Source organism: Thrips palmi, unplaced genomic scaffold (genome assembly GCF_012932325.1).
Source record: "Thrips palmi isolate BJ-2018 unplaced genomic scaffold, TpBJ-2018v1 HiC_scaffold_15, whole genome shotgun sequence".
Taxonomy (NCBI): Eukaryota; Metazoa; Arthropoda; class Insecta; order Thysanoptera; family Thripidae; genus Thrips; species Thrips palmi.
In genome coordinates this window covers 5,123,496-5,137,550 of record NW_023144624.1, presented here as the reverse complement: position 1 = coordinate 5,137,550, position 14,055 = coordinate 5,123,496, and the positions used below count along the sequence as shown (strand labels likewise).

General features: G+C 59.2%; 2 protein-coding genes across 7 annotated transcripts in view; both read left to right on the top strand.

The window, feature by feature from the left end:
- The window catches only part of LOC117641309 (homeotic protein antennapedia-like), a 119,801-nt gene that overhangs the window by 21,165 nt on the left and 84,581 nt on the right, over nucleotides 1-14,055 (top strand). The window contains exon 1 of one of the 6 annotated variants that reach the window (XM_034378514.1): nucleotides 12,998-13,158. The exons of 3 other annotated variants lie outside the window; for them this stretch is intronic. The gene's annotated coding sequence lies outside the window, so the exon portion shown is untranslated. Of the gene's footprint in view, nucleotides 1-12,997; nucleotides 13,471-14,055 lie in introns of those variants that run through there. 2 more of the 6 variants (XM_034378512.1, XM_034378523.1) reach the window with 2 other exon arrangements.
- The window catches only part of LOC117641117 (calponin homology domain-containing protein DDB_G0272472-like), a 42,195-nt gene that overhangs the window by 18,158 nt on the left and 9,982 nt on the right, over nucleotides 1-14,055 (top strand). The window lies entirely within an intron of this gene.

Genomic DNA, 14,055 nt, shown 5'->3' with positions numbered 1-14,055 from the left:
CCGGAGTGGGGGCTGGGAGGGGGTGCGGTGTGGAGATCAGCGGCACGCGCCCGCCGGCGGCGATACCCCGCGCGCCGCCAGGCCCGCCCGGCCCGGCTGGAGGCGAAGGCTGCCGTTTTTCTGGCGCGGGGTATGTCCATCGCCCTTCCGCCCTTCACCGCCAGGCCGACCAACTCGCCATCCTGCGACCGCCGTGCCCTCCGCGTGCTGGCGGTGCCTCCGACCCAATTTGAACGCCTCCCTTCTCTCCCTCTCTCTGCTGGCTCGTGCCCCCTTCCTCTCTCTCCACCCCGCCGCCGGCGCGCTTCTTTCTAACCCCAGAGGATCATTTTATCACGTGACTGGAAACGAAATAGCGTTTTATAAAAGTTTGGGAGCCGCAATAAAATAACGTCAACCGCCCCTTTTTTTCCCGCCGTCTCCGCGGCCGCTCTCCTCCTTCCTACTTCTTGAACTGCTCTCTTTGTTCTTCGTTCTCACTTTCTCGCCTCTCTCTCTCTCTCTCTCTCTCTCTCTCTCTCTCTCTCTCTCTCTCTCTCTCTCTCTCTTTCCGCGGAGCTCATTGGGCCCCGATCGTGCGACGGAGACGGAACTATGCGGCCGCATTTCGGCCCTCCGGAGTCATGAATGTGCATGGCGCGTCAAAAGGCTCATTCGCATAGCGGGGCGGTGAGTGACGATCGCCTAATTGAGATTTTATGAAGATAAGATGCGCCGAGTTGATAAGGGATGGGCGGCGTTACGTCTAATTTATGCCGCGGCTTTAAGATGACTCATTTACGTACTCGTTCCTTTTTTTCGCTTCTTCTTTCAAATGTTTGCATAAACGACAAAAAAAAATTGTCGATACGAAAAAAAATCAATCGGATCAGTCGCTGGGGAAAAAAATGCTAAAAAATGACTTGCACCCTTTGAGCCGGAACAGCTGGAATAATAACAATAATGGAAAGGGGTGGCAAGCACTCACTCGGGCAGGTTGGCCCGACCGGCAGCAGCCGAAGGGACGGCGGGGCCCGCGATTTATTTGCCGTGGGTGATGCATTTGCAATTTGCTGGGGCGGGGCGGGGTGTGGTGGGGTCAAGGCACTGCAGCGCCATGTTGACTGACGGATCGCCGCCGCGTGGTCACCCTCCGAATTGGATACCCCACCACCCCAGCAGACCGATCCGCGAGGACGTTCTCTCTCTGTCTCACTCGCACTCGCGGGGCGACCCGAGTGGGTGCGAGGGAGACAGGCCGACGGGAGCGTACAGTGGCTATGCTGCTGCCCGCCACTCGGCCCTGACCGACCGGGGTGAGGGGTTGGAGGTTGGAGGGGTGACCGCAGGGGCGGCCTGGGGGGTGGCGCTCCGAAAGACGAGTCAGGTTGGACCCAAAACACCTGAGACTTTTTGTTTTTGCATTTCTTTTTCGTAAACCAGTTTTTATCCATTATTTATGAGAGATTACCAAGAATAAAATGCGGGGGTGTTTGCTGATACGCTGTTTTTTCCTCTCGCTGGTTTGGAAGGCTGTTTTAAAATAATATGATAATTATTGCAAATCCTACGCCGCTGCAGCGGCGCCGTTCTGAGATTCAAAAAGTTGTTCCAGTGTTTTAGATGTTTTTCTTTTTTGTTCTGCCAGGTGAGTCCGCGCCACGGCGTTCCGCCAAGTTCTGCGTTGCCACTGCACTGCCGAGGGGACCGCCGAGGTAAAGCATTTAGCTGATGACCGAGACCGCTTCCCCGAATGACGAATCTCCTGTTTCGCCACTTGAATCGCATGGCCCTCCCGGCCCAAACCCTTGCAGATAAAATTGCCATCTTTCTCCCCTCCCTGCCTGGGCCTGCCTCGCCCGCCTGCCTCTCTCGCCTCAAGTGGCCGGGAGGGGATGGGGTGTGAGTTTGACAGGGAGGGTGGGGATGGGTGAAATCTGCTCCGTCTGGGGTGGCTCCCCGCCCCCGCCCCGCCCCGCCTCGCCCCGCCTCGCCCCGCCTCGCGCTGCCGCGACCACGGCCCGTTCATCATTGGCGACTTCTCATTTCCAAGTCCGGAGCTGATTGGATAACCAATCATTAGACGCTCTGCGGTGTGCTGGTGGGGAGGTCGCTCTGGAGGTGCAGATGGGGTTCGTGCCACTGCCCTGGACAGAGCGTCGTCTCTCTGCGAGGTGAGTCGCTCGGTCTTGCTCTCGTTTGGAGGAGTCAGCGCGGGGGCGGCTGGAAAAATAAAGGAGGGGGAGACATTCCCAATCCAATTTATCTTTGTATCACGTCGTAATCCCCGATTACCTCTCTCACCTGCGCCGGGCTGGCCGGCTGGCGGGGCTGGCGGGCTGGCGGGGCTGGCGGGGCTGGCGGGGCTGGCGGGGCTGGCGGCTGAGGGTGGATTCACAGGGGACGTACCTTGGTATCCGCGGGGGGTGCCCCTGGCCAGCACAGGGAAGAGTTTGAGTAATGGAGTACACAGCTCATATATCACAATGCCCCGTACCTGTTGGGAGAAGCAAGGGCGGCCATGGCGCAACCCGCCGGCCAGCCACGCCCCGCCACGCCACGCCCCGCCACGCCCCGCCATGCTCCACAACGCCCCGCCACGCCGCTGTGTGCACCCCAGGGTCCTCCAGAACTTGAATCCTCAGCAAGTTTCCTCGGGAGGGGAGTTTAGACAATTTATCAGTTTTCAGCAACCTCACGCGTGCATCGGGCCGCGGGATTTTCCGCGCCTAAACGTTTTGTAGAAATGGAACAAAAAACTCTGCTACAGCCTGCCATCCCCAATTTTCCTCTTCCTTCCTGTTCTCTCCTTGTCCTCCCGGGGGTGTCCAGCGCCCAGCGCCCCCTGTTGTCACACCGGGCAAGACATTTGAAATGCAAAGTTTGCGTCGGCCGTGGGTCCCCAACCAACCTGATAACGTACTAGCTCATTCAGTTGATTAAACACTCTCCTGGTTTCCCTTCCACCGCCTCTCTCCGCCGAGGCCCGCCTCCAGTCCCACATGAGACTGACCGACCACCCCCAGGCCGGGCTCAGCCCCAGGGCCGCCCCCGCCGTGCCGCCCCCGCCGCGCCGCCCCCTGCTGCCCCCTGGTGGCGGGGACCGGCAATAATTAATTTTTTCATCAGCATCCGATCCGTTTGCAATGATGATTATGACGCCGCGTCGAGTGGGATTCCCCTTTCTGTCCGAAAAAAACAAAAAACGGCCCCGCTGTTTCTGTTTGCAGTCTCCCGAGCCCCGTCGTGATCGCTTTTCGTAATTTCCATTTTATTTTTTAGCTCGTAGGAGGCGTCGTGAAGTCGTGGAGGGTCGTGGCTCTCCTGATAGCACACCTAGGCCACTGTTATCGGCTCCATAAGTCACGGCCAGCAACAGCCTGGACACTCGGGGCGCGCCGGGCTCACGCGTCCGGGCTGCGAGACGGACTACAGCACGGCCTGCTCGGCCTGCACGCCGAAGCGGCGAGCCGAAGGGCAGAGTCGAGTCGTAATAACCCTGGAAAGTGAAAAAGACTCTTTTCAGTTGGACCGCGAGCCGAAGATTTTTTTTGCGCGCCGCGACGGCGATATCTTTCCACCCCAGAGAGACATTGGTATCTTCGGAAGCAGGCGAAGCAGGCGCGGCCAGGGGAGGGGTGACTGTACTCACTCGCGGACGCCATTTGTAAAGATAAGCAATAAATTCCGGGTCGTCCTTTTAAATATTCACAGCTTCCTGGACGTGCTGGTAACGTATAGCCTTCCTCGCCCACCACGCGACCCCTATTCTTATTTTCCCGCGCGTTTCTCCGCTTATTTTTCCCCAAGTTTCCCGACGCCGCCGTCGCAGACTTTCCTCTCTATTCAGCATTTTCGTATTTTCCTCCCGCCCCCCACCTTTCACCCTACCCTCGCGTGTACGTTAATTTTCATGTGTGTGTGTGTGTGTGTGTGTGTAGGGGATGTGTTGTGAGATTTCGGCCGGACACGGTCATAAGTACGCCGCCATCGCGAAGCACGGATACGGCACCGTGAATAAAGGTCAAAATGTATGAATTCGAATCCTTCCACCGCGACCCCGCGCACGCTTTCTTTTATCTGAGATCCTTTTTATACATTCTTTTCCTATTTATCTTTCATTTTTTCGCACGCGCTGGGCGGCGGCGTCGGAGTGCGGAGGGGGTTTTCGGGGGCACAGTCTTCCCTTGCTCGGCGCGCGTATTAAAATTATCTTGCCGCGCGTCATTTTTGTAATGTATTTCTGTGATTTATGTGGAGCATCGCTTCGTTTGAGCGGCCGCGATAAAGATGTTGCCGGAGAACGAAAAGAGAAGAAGAGAAGGAAAGTCCGTGTATGTGTGTGTGTGTTCGACTGTCCGCGTGTGAGTGTGTGCGAGGGGCATAAATACTGTAAGCGGCCAGCGCGGCCGAACCCTAACCCCACCTGAGCAGCCAAACCGACTGCCCGAACCTGAATGACTTACCTCTGCTAATGAAAGGCGTGTTTGTTTGAACTTCCCGCCCGGCGTTATTCGAAACTTCGAATTTTTTTTCAATTGCATTGATGGCAATCGGATCGCATCGCCCCCAAAGTCCCCGCGAAACGTCAAGTGGCGTCCGATGCAGCGCGTCGTGGGGTATCGCCGCCTACCTGGCCGCCCTGCCGGCCGCCGCGCTCGATGGCCGATAGTGGTGTGCCAATGACGCCTATCTGATGGCCGGAGTGTGACTGGCCGCCCATTGAAATGTCACTCGCACTGCCACGCCGCCGCCAGGCCGCCGCGCCAGCCGCCGCCGCGGTGCCGGTGCCGAGCCCCTGCCGGCCATTTGCTAAGCTGGTGTCCGCGATCTGTTCAGCAACCCGCTCTCGAGGCTCGAGGCCCTTCGAGGCCGAGGCCTTCGAGTCCGAGGCCATGCAGGCCGGCCCGCAGGCCCAGGAATTCGCCGGGCATAAATCATTGCGGGTCCGCGAAAGCGAGGCGCGCCGCCGCCCTCGTCGCGGAGGTGCAGCGTCAAACGCCCAAGGGCTCGGCCAGCGCGGCTAGCCTCGGCGTCCCGGAGGACGGTATGAATGGACTCTCCGCCCGAAAGGCAAACAAGATGTCTAAAAACTGGAGTAACGCCTTGCGTTGTGTGTGTCCGGTGGGCCCGGTCGCCCTCGAGCGGTTTCGAAGGTGTCACCCTCTGGCTGGCCTAGGAAAGGGTGGTCCGCGACCCCCCGCCCCCTCCTCTCCTCCTCTCTCTCCTCACACACACACGCACACGCACACAAACACGCACACAGGGCGAAAGGGTGGAGAAAGAAAGTGGGGGCTCGCCACAGTGGTTGGGCCCTGCAGGCCAAGGCGGGCCCAGGGCCCAGAGGGCCCCGCCAGGCAGGCAGGACTCGCGGCCCTGCATAAAACGCCCGTAAATCATTCACAGCCCGCGTATTCGAAACGTATTAAGTAAAGTTGCGGCGGGAAAAAAGGTGGACGATAGCGCGGCCTTATCAGCGCGTGCTCTGCTGGAGGAGGAGCAGCGCGAGCAGAAGGAGGAGGAGAAAGAGAAGAAGAAGGAGGAGGGAAGTTCCTGACAGTCGCTTCCTCCCCGCCCAGCAGGCGTACAAGCCACCCCTTTGGAATACTTCAAACATCGTAAATTTGTGGCGGCTTCTGGAGCGCCGCGCCGCGCCACGCCGCGCGCAGGAAGTAGCGGTATCCATCACCATCTCGCTCCAGCCGCTGACAAACTCAATCCCGCGGCCGTGAGTTAGGGCGCCTCTAACGGCGGCGCGGAAAAACTTGAGAGGTCAACGTTTTCCCTTCTTTTCGGAAAAGAAGCGCTTGTTAATTAAACGCGACTATAAATCAGGCCGAATTTATTTCCGCGAGCCGAAGCAAGCCGAAGCGAATTCCTAGTGCGTCGCAGCCTCCGGCCGAGCGCCCCGGGCATTTGAAATTTAAATAGGGCTATTTATAACTTTTCTAGCGCGCTTCCTCTTTTTTTCGGGGATGGCGGAGTATAGCAGTCTGAGTGAGTGGACGATGCTTCAGTACATTACGGGGTTGCTCGACTTGGTTACGTTCCACTCGGCACGACAGAGGAAGATTCTTACCACTCTAGGGTAAACCCCTTTTCGTGCATATTGCGCTTCAAATATTGCTCCTTTATTCCCTTCTTTTTCTTTCTAAGTTTGTTTGGTGGCAGGCTGGATGAGACCATAAATCGTGGACTTACTTTTACCAAGTAGACGGCGCGGAGAGCAGGGAGAGAAGCCATGCATCATCTCAGACCTTTACACTTCTTTTTCTCTCCGCCCCTTCCCCTTTCGCCTCCATGTTTGCTCGGCACATACTCTGTCGTTATGCGTATCGCCCGCCCTTGGACGTCTCAACTACTGCGCCTGTTTTTCCAGGGCCTTCCAGGGAATTAATTTCGGACATCGGCCTGATTTATCGCGTATTTTCCGTATTTGCTTCGGACTTGGCGGAAAACAGAGTCTATCGGGCGCCCCGTCTCCCTCCCCTCCCCCTAAGCCGCTCCGGAAGCGAAGGACTCCTCTAGCTTTCGACACGGCGCGTTTTTTATGTCCCGCGACTTAATTTGTTTTTGTTCGGCCCCCCGCCGCCCCGTCGGCCCCGTCGGCGCCTTCGCGACGGATGGACCGGGTTAAATCAGAGTCCCGCGTCCATAGAGCGCCTCGCCGGGGATTTCACTCAATGTTATTTTGTCTCGGTCGGGCTTACGCCGTAAAAACAGTGCGGGGGAAAAAAGGGCAGTTTAAAATGAAGTCGTACGTGCTAATGGCTCGGGAAAAGGACAGCGATTGGAAGGGCCGCCTGATGTTTAAATTTGTCCATTAGGCGCCTCCTTCTGTCCGCGCCTATCTCTCTGTCTCTCCCTCTCGCTCCCCCTCCCTCCCGTCCCCGCTCTCCTCTCCCCCTCTCCCTCCCTCCCGCTATGAATATGCATTCCCCGCTGTCCCGGCCCACGTACTGCGTGCACGTACCGCGAGCCCCCCGTAACCACCAACACTCTGTATGCGGAATTTTCGTTTATACCGTTGTGCCAAAAAGAGAGACAAAGGAAGAAGGAAAGGCAGCGACCACAAGCGTTTAAGACCACAGCTAAAATTCAAAGATTTTTTTCCTCCTTTTGAAAAAGCACCTTGAACGCGGGCTTTTCCGAGTCTTTTTGTCCGCGAAGTGCGACGGCTCGCCAACCGACTTCGCCCTCCTGTCAGGGCGAGTATTGGCGGAACAAGCCGACGACACCGTCGCCAAGTGGAGTGGGTGACAGTGCCGCCCCCTTCCACCGGGAGGCCGTCAGCCCGCCTAGAGTGTGGCGGCCACCGCCGCGACCGCCGCGACCGCCGCGCGGGCAGGATCGCGAGGAATCCGCGCGCCACAAGTTGGCGGTTTGGTTTTGGAATGCGTGCTCGCGAGCTGCGCGCGCTGCATGGGCCAGCGGGGCGGGGCGGGGCGGGGCGGCGGGGGGCGGGGGCGGGGGGGCGGGGCGGGGCGGGGCGGGCGGCGCTGTGCGGCGGTGCCTGCTGGCGGTGACCCCACGACGGCGACCTGGCAGCGGCTGCAGACGCCGCCGCGCCGCCGCATGGCGACCGACCGTCCCGGCGACGGCCGCTCTGCGTGGACGCGCCCCGCCGCGCCGGGTTTGTCAGTTCGATGACGGCCGCTATCGGCCATCGCGACCAAGCCGACCAAGTGGACGAAGTGGACGAAGTGCCCCGGCCGCGGCTTGTCACCTGCCGGGTCACATACCCTACTTGTCGGTTCCCGCGCATGCCGACCCGGGGGGCGCGGTGGGGCGGGGGGGGGCGGGGGGGGGGGCGCGGCGGGCAGGCGACCGACATCTCGTGACATCCCTGGCGTGCGGCACAGCGCCAGCGGTGCGCCAGTGGTGCGCCAGCCCGGCGAGATATCTTCGGGACATCCATCAAGCAGAGGCCAGCGACACCTCTCTCTCTCTCTCTCTCTCTCTCTCTCTCTCTCTCTCTCTCTCTCTCTCTCTCTCTCTCTCTCTCTCTCATGATACGCCGCCATCAGCGCTGAGAGCTCCCCGTCCAGGAATGCGTGCGCGCGCGCCTGGTATCGCCATCCAGTTAGCCTCACCTGCGGACAAAAAAGTACAAAGAGAAAAACAAAACGCGTTATTCCAGCCCGCCGCCGCAGAAGTATAAACGCAGTGTGAAGCTGCAGGGATGACATTGAAAATTGGTGATTACCATTTCTTTTTTTGTTATCCCTTTTGAAGAGGATGCGTTTGACACGAGGGAGGGTTCTGCGTGCAGTGCGTGCTCAGGGCGCGCCACGGCGTAGGGGTAGCGCCCTGCCTTTTCGGCACCGCGCTGCGTAAAAATATGGGGTTGCGTGCCAGCGGCAGGATTAGTGCGTGATTTAGGATGGCCGTGACGAAATTAAGTTATTTCGAACGCGGCCGACGCGGGGCGCCGGCGCGCCTTGCCTTCATGGACCGCGTGGCCGTGGGCGTGATGCGGCCCCAAATTTATGCCCCCTCCAATATTTTCCCCGGCCTAGCGAGCATTCTCATATTTTTTTTTCCGGCCGGGCGGTGATGCGGCCGACGGCCAGCAGGGAAACTTTGTGGAAACACTACTTTGAAAGGATGAAGCGCCGCGGAGGAACGGACCCGGCACCCCGCAATGAGGGCGACTAATTTTTCATAATGTTTCCCCTTTTTGGCGCGTCGGCGGGAAATATGAGAACGGGGCGGTGCTTTGGCTCGCGCGGCGTGCGTCGGCGCTGCCGGACGCCGATAGACTGGCCGCGTCAGTCAGTCACTCGGCCGGCGGCCAGTGGCCTGCCCCGCCCCGCCACCACGGCGCGCACCTCCGCCGACGGCCGGCTGCTTCACTTTTCGCGCCAACAGTCACGTTCCAGCTGACGGCGGTCGACGGCGGCCTCGCCGAGCACCCCGCCGATCTGCCCTCTGGGCGCGCCGCGCCGCCGCGTCCAATGCGGGCCATTGTCCGCCGCACCTTGGGTGACGTGGCCTTGAGTTTTTGCGCAAGAGCGCTGCGGGCGACGACGCACAATGCGGACGCGCTTTTTGGGGACACTGCACTGCCAAGGCCCGCCAAGGCCGCAGCGCCCCGCGGAGAAAGCACCAGGTAGCGAACCGGGTGCCGCGCGAGGGATAGGCGAAGGAACGCGAAAATGGTGCACAGCCAAAAGGCAGACGCAAATAAAAACGGCTTGGGTTGATCTGCGCTGGCTCGGCTGGCTCGGCGGCAAGGAAGCGAAAAGCCTCCGCCTTCATGGAGCCGATCTTCACGCTGACATTGAATACTTGCCAAGTCTCCGGCCAAACTAGTCCAAGTCCTTCGGGCTCTGCGCTCTGCGCACAGCCGGAGTGGCGAAAGAAGGGAAAATCGAACGGAAGCGGCAACGTCATTTCCCGATACTACACTGGGAGGGCCGCTGGGAGGGGGCTTGTTGCTACTCCACTGTAACGGCGGCCATTGCATGCACACACACGGACGCACACTCACACACACAGACGCTTAATGGTTTGTTTTGGCGCTCAGCTGACGGCAAGGACGCGTGCCACGCCTGGCGGGGCGATGACGACCCGTCATGTTTATGAGACCTGCCGTCGATTACGGCAGCCGGGCAGACGACGCCAGGCAGCCAGTCAGCCAGCCAGTCAGCCAGCCGGGCAGACGCCAGCCTGCCAGCCAGCCAGCGGGCCACGGCGCGAACGGCTTGATAATGCTATTCTTCTTTTTGCAAGAAAGTTGACCTGCTTGCGCGCGCTGCCGCCACCGCCGCCGCCGCCGTCGTGGTCGTGTTATAGATAGATCTCATTGTCTCGGCAAGTGTCTCGCTGTCTCGCTCCCTCTCGAACACGTTTTCGTTTTGCAGTATGACGACATTGTGTTGGTTGTCGATGCATCGATTTCATGTTGTACGCCGAGGCGGCCGCGGCGGCGCGGCTGAGCGGCACCTGGTGCTTGCTGCGGGGTGCTGCAGCTGGATGGGACCGATGGGGCTCGCGGCTGTTTCATATTCCGGCCGTTAGGGGCGCTGAAGACCTCGAGGCCGGGATTCGCGGGTCGTAACCCCGCCGCTTTCCATCGACGCCAAAAGACTCCGGGCCGCTGCGGGGCCGCTGCGGGGCCACTGCGGGGCCATCTTGTGGGCGCGCGTGATCCCCGTGGCGGCCGGCCCCGCTGCCAAGCCCTTGTGGGTAAATAGGGGTCGCCGAAGGGCTTTGCAGGGCGAGCATGAGCAAGATGTTCAGCCCTTCGGCGAGCCCTGCCAGCCCTGCCAGCCCTCTCGGCCTTTCGGACGGCACTGACTTGAGGAATGGATGTACTACTGGCCCGACGCCAGGGCACTGCAGCGACCGCCCCGAAAGGGTTGAGCCAACCAGCGGGGCACTCACACACACACTCGCAGACACACAGACAGACAGACACACGCACACACGGTCGGCCTTTCGGCTCGGCGGGGCCTTGTTACACGACTCGGCCTGGGCTCGGCTCGCATAGGATTCGTTTCTGGTTTTCTCTGCTGCCCTGCCGGCCCCGCTGGCCCTGCCGCCCGGATGGACCGACCCAGGTTTTGTACGCAGCGATTGAAAGACGCTTCCTGCCAGGCGTTGCTCGTTTCAGAAGCGATCCATCATCTCGAGAGGCATACTCTTTACCTCCCGCTGAAAAGCCCGAAAGGAGAGGAAATGTTTTGGGGAACGGAGTGATGCGCCCCGGGGCCTTCGCGTCGCCGCGCCGCACCGCGCCGACCGAAACCAATTTATGTCTTCATCGAGCATTGCCGCGCCTCTTTGAACGGCACCGCGCACTCGGTACTCGATCACGTGGAGAAACGTGGAGCCGGCCGGGCCGGCCAGCCAAGCATCAAAAAAACTTTGCTTTTAACACAAAGTTTTAACACAATTTTAGAATATTCCGTTTTCAACAGTAAGCGCAACTGTTTCAAGAAAATTTAAAAATATATTTTTCAATCATTTATTTTTAAACTTGTACAATAGGGAGTGAAAACTCCAGCTTGGCAGCGCAGCCTGCTGCTTCTAATGCTGGGATGAATCATGGCTCATTGGAACCCTCGCTGCAGAGCGCAGAGCATGCACAGCGGTCGCGCCATCAAAACTTGGAAACTGACCACAGCTGGGAGAGGCGTGGATATTAATGAACCGATACCATCCGACTGCACGCGGGCCTGTGAGTGTGAGTGTATGTGTGTGTGTGCGTGGAGAAGGGGATTTACCGCGCGGGTTTAAGGGATGTCTGGGCGAGCCGATCAAGCCTAGGTGGAACCATTGTCCACTTGCGGCCGGCATGGCCCGGCACGGCCCGGCGAGGCCGGCCACGCCACTGTATCTCTCGTAATCCGGCTTTAATGTGGCCGGAAAGAGGGACAGCGCCGCTGGCTTTTAATCCCGCCGCTGCCCAGTTTGTCGCGAATTTTCATTGAAATTCGAACAGCAAAACCAAGACCGAGATTCATTAGTTTATCTCGAAAATGTTCCCCCTCGTCCCAGGCGCGTTTCCACACACGGCCACTTGGCAACACCGCCACCTGCGCCAGACGGAGAGGAGAGGTGTCGCCGTCCTCGTCATTGTGCCCAGCTTTTAGGAGCTGAGTTAGTCTTTTGTTGGTCGATCCGCCGCCTGGTTGGCTGGCCACCAACCCCCTTCCCCCTCCCGGCGCGACCCTGCCCCGGGCGGCCTCCCCCTCCCCCCGCACCCAGTCTGACCCTCACCACAGCCTGCAGCGTCTCCCAGCTGCGTTGCAGCGAAGTCAGGCAGTGGGCCGACCATAATTGCTCTCTTTTTCAACTCTCGCGCCCCTCGTCACATGATCGCGCCATCGCTCATCGCGGTCCGCGTTTCCCTAAACGGGGAAGCCCGTCGACCCGGAAGGTTTTTGTGCGCGAGTCGCTATTCAAGTGTCGCAAGAAAACGTCTCTGTTGCCTCGGCGACAATTAATGGCAATAAACAAACACGCCGGGCTGCCGAGGCTGAGCCTCCGCCTCCAAAGTCCGGGCACGTGTGAGACGGGAAGCCGTCTCCGGGCCAGTGGGTCCGATTCATGTACATCAGGTGCCTGCCTGCCCTGCGCATCGAGTGCACCTTCTTCAATGACCGCACGGCTGCGGAAAAGCGAGCGGAATGTGATGCAAATCGGATTGAGCAATTACACCGAACGGCGTCTTGGTCAAGGCACCGCTTGGCGAGGCTTGGCCGCTCCCCGCCGAGCCTTGCCGCCCCGCGCATGCCGGCCGCGCGGTATTGCCCCGAAGAGGGCGTGCGGCTAGCCGGGTAATTTGTCCTGCGAGCCATTTCAATTAAATCCAAATAATTACAAGCCTCGGAAAGCAGTAGTGGCCGCTCGCTGTTCACCGCACGAGCCGCAAGAGCCGGCCCGCCACACGCGGCTCACCCCTTCGCTGCCAACCTGGCGGCACCGAATTTTCCGTCACTCTGCGCCTTTTCCGACCTGTTTCTGACCCAGTTTCCCGCGCGCGTGTTATCGCGGGTGTTGGCGGCCTGGCGACTCCCGCCGGCCGAACTGGGTACTTGGACGGGCTTAAAGTTTGCCGCTCATTTCACGCCGCTGGGTTGGCAGCGCCCGCCGGCCGCCCCGCCCTCCCCTTGCTGCCGCGCTGCCGCCCTGCGCGCGGCGTGCCGAGGCGGGACAGACCATGCCGCCAGCACGCCCGGCCCAGCCCCCTCCCTGAGTTACGAGTCAGCCATCAAAATCTGGAGCCTCCCCTCCCCTCCACGCCAGGCCTGCCGCCGGCCTGCCAGCCAGCTCCCCTCCCCAGTGGGTCGCGCCCCTCCCCCTGCCTCTCCCCTCCCCCTCGCCTCCCTCTCCCGCTCCCTCTCCCGCTCGCAGCGCGCTCTGTCGCCGGGATACGGCCTGATTACGCGTTAGGCTTAGTCCGGCAGCCGGTTTTCATACATGCACATGCAAAATATGGAACAAGAACAAGGGAACAATTGACGCTGCGCTGCGAGAGTGGCGGCCGTCGGCGTGCTGTGTTGTTGTTGTGCCGTGTCCGTCCGGGCAGCGCGTCTGGCGCGTCGTGTCGTCCGGACGTCGTTTGGCGCGCTCGCGCGGTGCGGCCAGCGCGAGTGACAGTGCGGAAAGTGACAGTGACAGTGTCAGTGACAACCCAGTGCGTCAGTGTGGTCGTCGGATAGATTCACTGTGAGGATTGATACTTTTCACGACCGTGTGTGTGTTTTTAGTGTGTAGCCATAGTTGTGCGCCAGGACGCGTTCGTAGTGTACCCGTTTTTATTTTCTTCAAAATTTGACCCAGTGCTGCTTATTTCTCTTAGAGTTTTGTTTTGATTAGTGTTTTGCTGTTTTGTTCTGTGCTATCATTTCTCGGCTCGTTCGCGGCCTCGAGTTTCCGATTTGTTGCTTTGCGCGCTGTTAGTGTGTGACCGTTTGGATTTATTGTTGTGGCTTCTGAGGCTCCGAGCTCGCTCACCCGGCGCATAGGATAACTGTTCATGTAAGTACTCCTGCAGTGTAGTCGCACGCATTCGCGGCTTCTAGCGTCATAGAGGACTGTAGTGTTTTGGTTTATTGTAGAGATAAATTTAGTCACGCGCAGCGGAGCATACGAAAACTCCTGTGGTTCACAGTAACTGCCAAAGGCATAGTGTTGATTCTTTTCATGGCATGTGTGTGTGTGTTCCAATAGATGATGGTTTTCTAGAAAATCTAACCTGTTTCAGAGCTGAGGTCGTCAAAGAGAAACAATTTCGAATGCAAAAAGTAAGAAAAAGTGTCTGCCCGTGATTAGTCACGGCACAGGATCAAATTTAAGCTACTTTTATTTTTGTTACATTGTTTCATGTTTTAACGGACAAGTGGTCCCTCAAATTTTTCGACGCGCATGTTGATCAGAATGACGCGGAGACAGTATCTCGACTCGCGAATCCAAGTGCAGACGGCGGCACCCGCCCGCCGTTTACACGTCGTAAGACACAGCCTTGACGGGGTGCCGGCTTCTCCCCTGGGCCTTTTCGCCGGCAAACACCCATTTAGGCAGGAATAAAATAGAGCATCATCGCGGCGCGGGCCGCGGGAGGGG